The sequence below is a fragment of the Microcebus murinus genome, chromosome 27 (assembly GCF_040939455.1).
Source record: "Microcebus murinus isolate Inina chromosome 27, M.murinus_Inina_mat1.0, whole genome shotgun sequence".
Classification (NCBI taxonomy): Eukaryota; Metazoa; Chordata; class Mammalia; order Primates; family Cheirogaleidae; genus Microcebus; species Microcebus murinus.
In genome coordinates this window covers 19432260-19441748 of record NC_134130.1, presented here as the reverse complement: position 1 = coordinate 19441748, position 9489 = coordinate 19432260, and the positions used below count along the sequence as shown (strand labels likewise).

General features: G+C 47.5%; 1 non-coding gene across 1 annotated transcript; it reads right to left on the bottom strand.

The window, feature by feature from the left end:
• Window positions 1-221: 221 nt before the first annotated feature.
• On the bottom strand, window positions 222-340 carry LOC142864963 (5S ribosomal RNA). Its single transcript, XR_012915254.1, has one exon. It is a non-coding gene; the product is annotated as a 5S ribosomal RNA (ribosomal RNA).
• Between the last annotated feature and the right edge of the window lie 9149 nt (window positions 341-9489).

Sequence of the window (9489 nt, the reverse complement as noted above, 5' to 3'; positions counted from 1 at the left end):
CCCAGACCCTTGGTCTGAGGCCCAACAGTCCAGGTGCCACGCCTGCTGCCGCGTGGCGGCGGTGCTGCGGCTTGGGGCAAGAGGAGGCCCCACGGTGCGGGCTGGGGCGCTAGGCACCGTGGCGGGCACTGAGGGTGGGGGTGACCCCCCGCCCCCCAGACTGCCGCCGCGCTCTCCGAATGGGGACAGAACAAGAGGCAAAAAAAATAAAATAAAATAAAAGCCTACGGCACCCGGTATTCCCAGGCGGTCTCCCATCCAAGTACTAACCAGGCCCGACCCTGCTTAGCTTCCGAGATCAGACGAGATCGGGCGCGTTCGGGGTGGTGTGGCCCTAGACGGCGGCGGAGGGCGCCCCAGCCCCGCTCAAGAAGCCGAGCGTCTCTGCGCTTCCCCACCGCCTCCTCCCGCCCCAGGCCCCGCGCCGGAGCTGACCCACTCGGGGCCGGGCCGGGCTTGTTGAGTTCGCTGGCCGGGTCCTGAGGTCTCCACGAGACTGGGGTGCGGGGCGTGGTGGGCTCGGCGGGGTGGGGGGCTGTCTTCACACACACACAACACACACACACACAACACACACACACACACACACACAACACACACAACACACACAACACACACACACTCACACACTGACACACACCAGATGCGCCTCCAGCCTCCACGGCTAGACCCGCCAAGGTGGAGACCTCCAGCGGCCCTCCTCTCCTGGCCTCGCCTCCCTCACCTACCCGCCCCCAACCCCAGTGCGCCGCTGCTGACTGCGCATGCGCGGGCGGTCGCCTTTGGCCCCAGGGGCCGCCCTCCAGCACAACCCCTTTCAGCTGCGCCCCCGCCCTGTGTGTGGGCTGCCGCCTATCCGCCCCGGACCAGGGCCGGGGCACAGCGCATAGGGGAGGGGAGCGAGTGTAGGGGCGTCTCTCGGGATGTGTCCCATGGCTGGGGTGGGGCGGGGTGGTTTGGGGGCGCTGAAGAAATCAGTCCCCTCCATCTCCTACCTCTGGAAACCCCCCAAGCCCTTGCAGAACTGCCGGCACCGCTGCCGTGGGGGCCGGGACCCTGCTCTGTGTCCTCCTGTGGCCCAGTCCAAGGGGCCTGGGCCTGGCAGGGGCTGGATTGGACCCCAACCACCCTGGGGTGTGGACTTGCTAAAAATGGGCGATTAGAGATTTGGTTCCAGCTTCATTGAGGGTCATTTCACTAACGAAGGCACCGTAAAGACGTTCCTGAGACGTTTGTGAGGGTGGCAACTGAAAGAGGATTTTAAAGCTGACAGAAGAGGCGAGGAAAGGCACAGGAGATTTCCACACCCAGCAAGGAAGCCTTTCCCGAAATGGAAGAAAGAAAAAAGCAAACAAAAACACCGGTAGCCCGCCCGGATCAGAGTCTGCTCCTTAGAGAAAGTACCCTGACCAGGTTCACCCGTGGGTCGCGAGCTAGCGGCATTCAGAAGAGCCAGGCCCGCAGCCTACGCAGAAGACACCTGCGCTCGGGTGTCTGTGGCGGCACAATTCACCATTGCAAAGATGTGGAAGCGACCCGAGTGCCCATCGATCCACGAGTGGATTAATAAAATGTGGCGCGTGTACACCACGGAGTGCTATTCAGCTGTGAGAAACGGCGGTGAGGGGGCACCTCTCGTGTTCTCCTGGCCGGAGCTGGAACCCGTTCCAGTAAGCCAAGTATCCCAAGAATGGACACAGGAGCACCACGTGCTCACGCTCACCAGCAAATTGGTAGGAACCCACGGACACCTGAGTGGACGTAGAGGAATCACCTTCATCGGGTGGGGGTCGGGCGGGTGGGGGGAGGGGATGGGCATACACACCCATTAGGAATGGGGTGGGTGCGCACCGACTGGGGGATGGGCGCACTTGAAGCTCTGACCAGAGGGGGGAGGCGGGGAGAGGGCAATGTACCCGACCTTAACATTGGTACCCCCACCATACGCTGCTAAAGCATGAGAGATAAATAAGACAACAGGGGGGAGGGGGGCACGGGCAATACATGGAACCTTAATACTTGTACTCCCATAATCTGCTTGAAAAGAGAGAGAAAAGTAAATGCAATAATGGAGGTAAGAGGCATTTTTTTTTTTTTGGAGACAGAGTCTCACTTTGTTGCCCTGGCTAGAGTGAGTGCCATGGCGTCAGCCTAGCTCACAGCAACCTCAATCTCCTGGGCTCAAGCAATCCTGCTGCCTCAGCCTCCCAAGTAGCTGGGACTACAGGCATGCGCCACCATGCCCGGCTAATTTTTTTTTTTTGTATAGATATATATTAGTTGGCCAATTAATTTCTTTCTATTTATAGTAGAGACGGGGTCTTGCTCTTGCTCAGGCTGGTTTCGAACTCCTGACCTCGAGCAATCTGCCCGCCTCAGCCTCCCAGAGTGCTAGGATTACAGGCGTGAGCAACCGCGCCCGGCTGAGTGTATCTTTTTTGATATCAGAAAACAGTTAAGTTGTAGATTACAAAACTGCTTAAGTGAGGGGGCTATCAAAGTGAGGTAAGTTTGAAAGAACAAGAACTGTTTTGTTTTCTGGTTTAATGAAGATATATACTACCTGTTCCTTTGTATTTCGCTTCTCCTTTGTTCTTATCTGTATAAATACAGCAACGGAAATAAACGAGGCGTGGCAGTCACCAAGGACTGCGTCCTCCCGTCCCCATCTTTTTGTTGTCTCTTCATTTCTCAGCCTCGCCCCCCTAACTCCAGGTGATGCACGTCGCCGGCTGGCACCGGCAGGCGGTGGCCCGTATAGGGAACCCTCTCTCCAAGACGGCCTTCGGTGGTACTTGGTGACACGGGGATTCAGTGAAGGCTGCTGCCCGTGGAAGGCCGGCTGTGACAGAAAGAAAGGTGAGTTGGGCAGAGAGTGTAATTGATGGGAGTAAGAAATTATGGGACAAGGAACTAGTAGGATGTTGTTTGTACAAGTGTTGAAGACTATGCTTCGGGCCCGCAGTGTTAAAATAGGAAAAAAGCAGTTAGAAAATTTTTTAAGTTTTGTAGAAGTATGTCTTTGGTTCCCTGAGGAAGGAACGGTAAATTTCGATACATGGAAGAAGGTAGGAGTTAAATTGCAGGACTATTACTCAGCCCACGGACCTGAGAAGGTTCCGGTGGACGCTTTTTATCTTTGAAATCTTATTCGGGATTGTCTAAACCCCCGGCATACTCAGAAACAGGCACATAACGTGTAAGGAATTAGAAAATCTGAAAAATATGATGCAATAACTTCTTATTCAAAATGCTGCTATAGGCTTGTTATTAGGTAGAAGTAGTATCACTTTGAAAAGCTTACTAGTGACACCGGGAATTATAGATCAGGATTATACAAGAGAAATTAAAGTTTTGTACTCCTCTCCTAGCTCTATTTCTGTTGTCAATCCTGGCCAGCGCATTGCTCAGCTTGTTTTGATTTCTTTGATATCCCTTGGTAAAGTACAATCGCAACAAGCCAGGGTACCCTCTGCTTTTTGCTTTCAGCTGCTTACTGGATGCTATTACTAGGAATAAGCCTGAAATGGTTTTGTGGGTGAATGGCAAGGCATTTAAAGGAATTGTAGATACTGAAGCTGATGTTCCTGTTATCACTGAGCAACACTGGCCCTCCTGTGGCCCAAGCAGGAAGCCGTTGGTTTGCTCCAAGGTATAGGCTAAGCCCGTAATCCTGAACAGTAGTGAATTGCTTACCTGTGTTGATGAGTAGGGACATTCCAGACAATTCCAACCATATGTTCGACTTACTGTACCCGTTAATCTTTCAGGAAGAGATTTTATGCAGGCTATGAGAGTTTATTTGTATAGCCCGAACTTGTGCCAAAGATTTTTTGCCAATGCTTTGCTACTAGAATCAAATATCCTACTGTATATATCATCCACTATATGGATGACATTCGTTTAGCCTATGCAGATGAAGGATTCTTACTGCAAGTTTTTGATCATGAAACAACACAATTAAACAGGGCCTTGTCATTGCTCGGGAAAAGGTGCAGAGGCACCCTCCTTATTGTTATTTGGGATACCAACTGCATAAATACCATTTTATTAACCAAGGAATTCAACTTCGTAAAGATGGCTTAAAAACTCTTAATGATTTCAAAAGACTTCTGGGAGATATCAATTGGATTCGACCCTATTTGAAAATTACCACTGGAGACCTTAAGCCTCTTTTTGACATCTTACAGGGCGATACCAATCCTGATTCTCTTCGTCAATTAACCTCTGACGGGAGGCAAGCCTTAAAATTAGTAGAACAGGAATTGTCCCGCCAACATGTTCCCTATGTAAACTATAACTTGGAATGGGCTGGCTATGTTTTACACAACTCTCATACTCCCACAGCAGTCCTCTATCGATGGGGACCACTAATGTGGCTACATTTGCCCTCCTATCCCTCTAAAGTTCTAACTCCTTATTATGAGATGGTTGCTACCTTAATCCATATGCTGCGTTCAGAATCCTGCAAATTACTAGGTAAAGAGCCACACTTTTTTTGTGTTCCTTTTTCTAGTCTGCAGCAGGAGTGGTTGTTCTAGCATAGTGACTCCTGGGCCATAGCCCTGGCCAATTACCCTGGAAAAATTGATAACCATTACACCCCTGATGAGTTGTTACATTTTGCTAGCCTACATCCGTTTATTTTTGTTGCCCAAGTGTCTCCTGTACCCCTTGACAATGCTGTTCTGATTTTTACAGATGGGTTTTCTAACGGTATGCAGTCTATTCAGTTAACAATGACATTAAATCTTGGCACACTGGGTCTTCCTCGTCTCAAGAGGTCGAATTGCAGGTAGTTTTTTCAGCTTTAGAGGCCATCCCTGCTACGCCTGTTAACCTTTATTCAGATAGTCATTATGTGATTCGGGCACTACAAGTCATAGAGAATGTGCCCTTTATTGGGACTTCTAATAGTAATGTTCAGAATTGTTTCATGCCTTACAAGCTCTCATTCACTCACGTACAGGAAGATGTTTCTTTGGGCACCTTCGTGCTCATTCTCACCTGCCTGGTCCCCTCAACCAAGGAAATGAAATTGTAGATCTTGCCACTAGAACCAAACCCCTTCTTATTTTGTTAAGCGCAGTTAGCACAGCAGTCCCATGCTTTGCATCACCAAAATAGCCGCGCTCTCAAGCAAAGTTCAATATCACTAGAGAAGCGGTTCGAAAAATTGTAAAAGCTTGTTCTTCCTGTTCTCAGTTACTCCCTGTCCCCCATTATGGTGTTAATACCAGAGGCCTTTTATCTAACCACTTATGGCAAATGGATGTGATGTTTATTACTTCTTTGGGTTGATTAAAATATGTTCATCTGACCATAGACATTCTGAATTTTTGATGGCCTCATTTCAATTAGGCGAGGCTGGTAAACATTGTGTAGCCCATTGCCTTCGATGCTTTGCATCAGTGGGCCAGCCTAAATGTATAAAAACAGACAATGACCCTGGATACACGGGTCACAAATTTCAAACATTCTTACGGAAAATGAGGATCAGTCATAAAACAGAAACTCCTTATAACGCCCAAGGACAAGGCATTGTAGAACGTGCCCACTAGACTCTCAAATATCAACTTTTGAAAATAAAAAAGGGGGAACTGTACCACCTCACCCCCCAGAATTATCTAAACCATGATCTCGTTATTTTAAATTTTTTAATTTTGGACAAAGAAGATCGTTCAGCAGCCCAGCGATTTTGGTGTACTAATTCCAACAAAGACACGCCGTTGGTTTTGTGGAAGGATCCACTGACTAGCCAGTGGTCAGGACTGGATCCAGTTCTTATTTGGAGTTGAGGTCATGTTTGTGTATTTCAACAAGATGCTGAAGGCCCGTGCTGGCTACCGGAGAGGCTGGTAAGCCAGGCAGGACCCTTCCATAGAAAACACGATGAAGAAACTGAAGCTACAGGTCGACCAGCAACCTCCAGTTAGGAGGACAACTAGACAAGCTCTGCTGCCATCTTGGAGTCAGATTGAGACTTACTGAGATTGCTTCCAAGCTGGTTCGAGAGACAGAACAGCCATTGAATTCTTTGACCTTGTTTTTAGCTATGATAACCCTGCTATGGACGTCTACCCAGGCAGCCAACAATTGGAATTATATAACCCTACCCTAACCCAAACCCTGAACCTGACCCTGACCCTAAACTTGACCCTGACCCTTACCTTAACGCTGATTCTGATTCTGAACCTGACCATGACTTTGACCTTGACCCTGACCCTGAACCTAACGCTAACCATGACACTGACACGTTGACGCTAACAATGACCCTGACACTGTCGCTGACCCTGACCTTGATGCTGACCCTAACCCTAACCCTAACTCTGACCCTGACCTTAACCCTAACCCTAACACCTAAACCTAACCCTAACCCTAACTCTAACCCTACTCTAACCCTACCCTGACCCTGACAATGACCCTGACGCTTACCCTAACCCTGATCCTGATTCTGACTCTGACCCTGCTTCTGACCTTGACCAGGACCCTGACCCAAACGCTAAACATGACCCTGACCCTGATGCTGAACCTAACCATGACCATGACCCTGTCGCTGACCCTGACCTAGACACAGACCCTGACCTTAACCGTAACACTAACACCTAACCCTAACCCTAACACTAACCCTACTCTAACCCTAACCCTGACCCTGATCCTGACCCTGACCCTTACTCTAACCCTGACCCTGATTCTGACACTGACCCTGGCTCTGACATTGACCAGGACCCTGACCCTAACGCTAACCATGACCATGACCCTGATGCTGACCATGAAGTTATAAGTCTATAACTTCATAAAGAAGTTCCAAAAGCCAAAAATTAAAGTGACTTACACAAAGAAATGAGAATTTGCATTGATAATGCAGTTGCTGTTCTCTGAGGAATGAAGCATTTTGTAGAGTTTCGTAGAAAACACACCTAAGGTACAATAAGTTATTACACAAATAACGTCCCAAGGAAAATATTCACATTGACTTACACAGAGATGCCACAATGTGCATTCCTTACACACTTGCAGTTTCTGAGAATGGAAGCAGTGTATACAGTTCTTAGCAAACAAGGCTAAGTTTCAATAAGTTATATCATACAGATATTATAAAGACACATATTTACAGTTACACAAAGAAGTCACAATGTGCATTGATTATAAACTTGTGTCTCCCAGACAACTGAACAAGTGTTTATAGTTTGCCTTCACATTTGTAAAACAACCATAAGGTTCTCTCTAAGGCTCTCCATAAAGAACCCTATGCGTAACCATGGCTCAAAACCTTAACCCTAATCCTAGCTCAGCCCTTAACCCTTACCTGAACCCAAAACCTAACCCTAACCCTAACTGTTCCCCTGGCGCTACCACGAAACCCTAATTCTAACCCTAACCCTAGTGCAAAACCCAAACTCTAAAGCTGACACTATCCTAGCAGTACATTGAATACATGTTTGCTTCCTCTGAATGATAAGTGTTTATAATGGCCTGTGAATCGAACAGAGTCACAGCGTACACTTTCATAAAGAATTTCCAAATGCAATATTTACAGTGAGTTCACAATGAAGTGAGAAATTGCATTGAGTAGTGAAGCTGTGTGTAGAGTTTCATAGAAAAACACGAATAAGGCACAATGAGAAATGACATATATAACTTCCAAAAGTAGATATTTACAGTGACTTACAAAGGAAGCCTCAATGTAGATTACTAACACACTTGCTTTTCTCGAAAAACGGAATCAGTGCATAGAGTTCTTGGAAAACAACGCTAAGATTCAATGAGTTACATCATAAAGATATTCAAAGGATACGTATTTACAGTTACATATAGAGTGACAGTGTGTATTGATAGGAAATTTGTGTTTTCATCACTACTTAACCAGTGTTCATAGTTTCCCATCATATTCATACATCAAACATAATGTTCGGTCTAAGGATATCGATATGGGACCCTAACCCTAACGCTGGCTCAAAAGTCTAACCCTAACCCTAGCTCTGCATTTAGCCCTAACACTAACCTTAACGATAACCCTAACCGTAACCCTACCCTAACCATAACCCTACCTTAAACCTAACCGTATCCGTAACGCTAACCCTAAATCTACCCCTACCCTAATCCTAACCCTGAACCTGACCCTGACCCTAAACCTGGCCCTGACCCTTACCCTAACCCTGACACTGATTCTGAACCTGTCCATGGCTCTGACATTGACCCGGACCCTGACCCTAACAGTAAAAATGACTCTAACCCTTACGCTGACGCTAACTATGAACTTAACCCTGTCGCTAACTCTGAACTTGATGCTGACCATAACCGTAACCCTGACCCTGACCTTTATGCTAACACTAACCCTAACACCGAACCCTAACAATAACCCCTAACAGTAACCCTAACCCTAGCTCTGCATTTAACCTTAACCCTAACAGTAACCATAACCATAACCGTAACCCTACACTAACCTTAACCATAACCATAACAACAACTCTAACCATACTCTAACCCTAACTCTGAACCCGACAATGACTCTGATCCTTACCCTAACCCTACCCTGATTCTGACCCAGATCCTGCATCTGACCTTGACCAGAACCCTGACCCTAATGCTAAACATGACCCTGATGCTGACCCTAACCATGACCATGACCCTGTCGCTGACCCTGACACTGACACAGACCCTGACCTTAAACGTAACACTAACACCTAACCCTAACCCTAACCCCTAACCCTAACCCTAGCTCTGCATTTAACCCTAACCCTAACCTTAAACATAACCCTAACCGAAACCTACCCTAACCCTAACCTAACCCTAACTCTAACCCTACTCTAACCCTAACCCTGACCCTGATCCTGACCCTGAACCTTATTCTAACCCTGACCCTGATTCTGACCCTGACCCTGACCCTGACACTGACCCTGAACCTGTCGCTGAACCTGACCTTGACTCTAACCCTAAGCGTAACCCTGACACTGACCTTAACCCTAACCCTAACCCTATCCCTAACCCCTAACCCTAACCCTAACCCTAACCCAGCCCTTAAACCTAACCCTAATACAAACCCTAGCCCAACCCTTAACCCCAACCCTTACCCTAGTTGAAAACCCTAAACCGCTCCCTATTTATGCCCTTCACCGTATCCCTAACCTTAACATTAGCCCAGCCCTTCCTAACCCTAATCCTAACCCTAGCTCAAAATTCTACCCCTCTTTCTATCTCTGACCTTCACCCCAACCCTAAACCGAACACTAAACCCTGAGTCTAACCCTAAGTCTGCCTAAGTCCTTGTCTAGGAGAGTGTTTCCAACTTTTTCCTCTAGAATTCTAATAGTTTCATACTTTAGGCTTAAGTCTGTTATCCAGCGTGAGTTGATTTTTGTGAGAGGTGAACGGTGTAGGTCGTGCTTTAGCCTTCTACAAGTGGCTATCCAGTTTTCCCAGCACCATTTATTGAAAAGGGATTCTTTTCCCCAGCATAATCATTAAATATGATTTCCAGAAGAACAA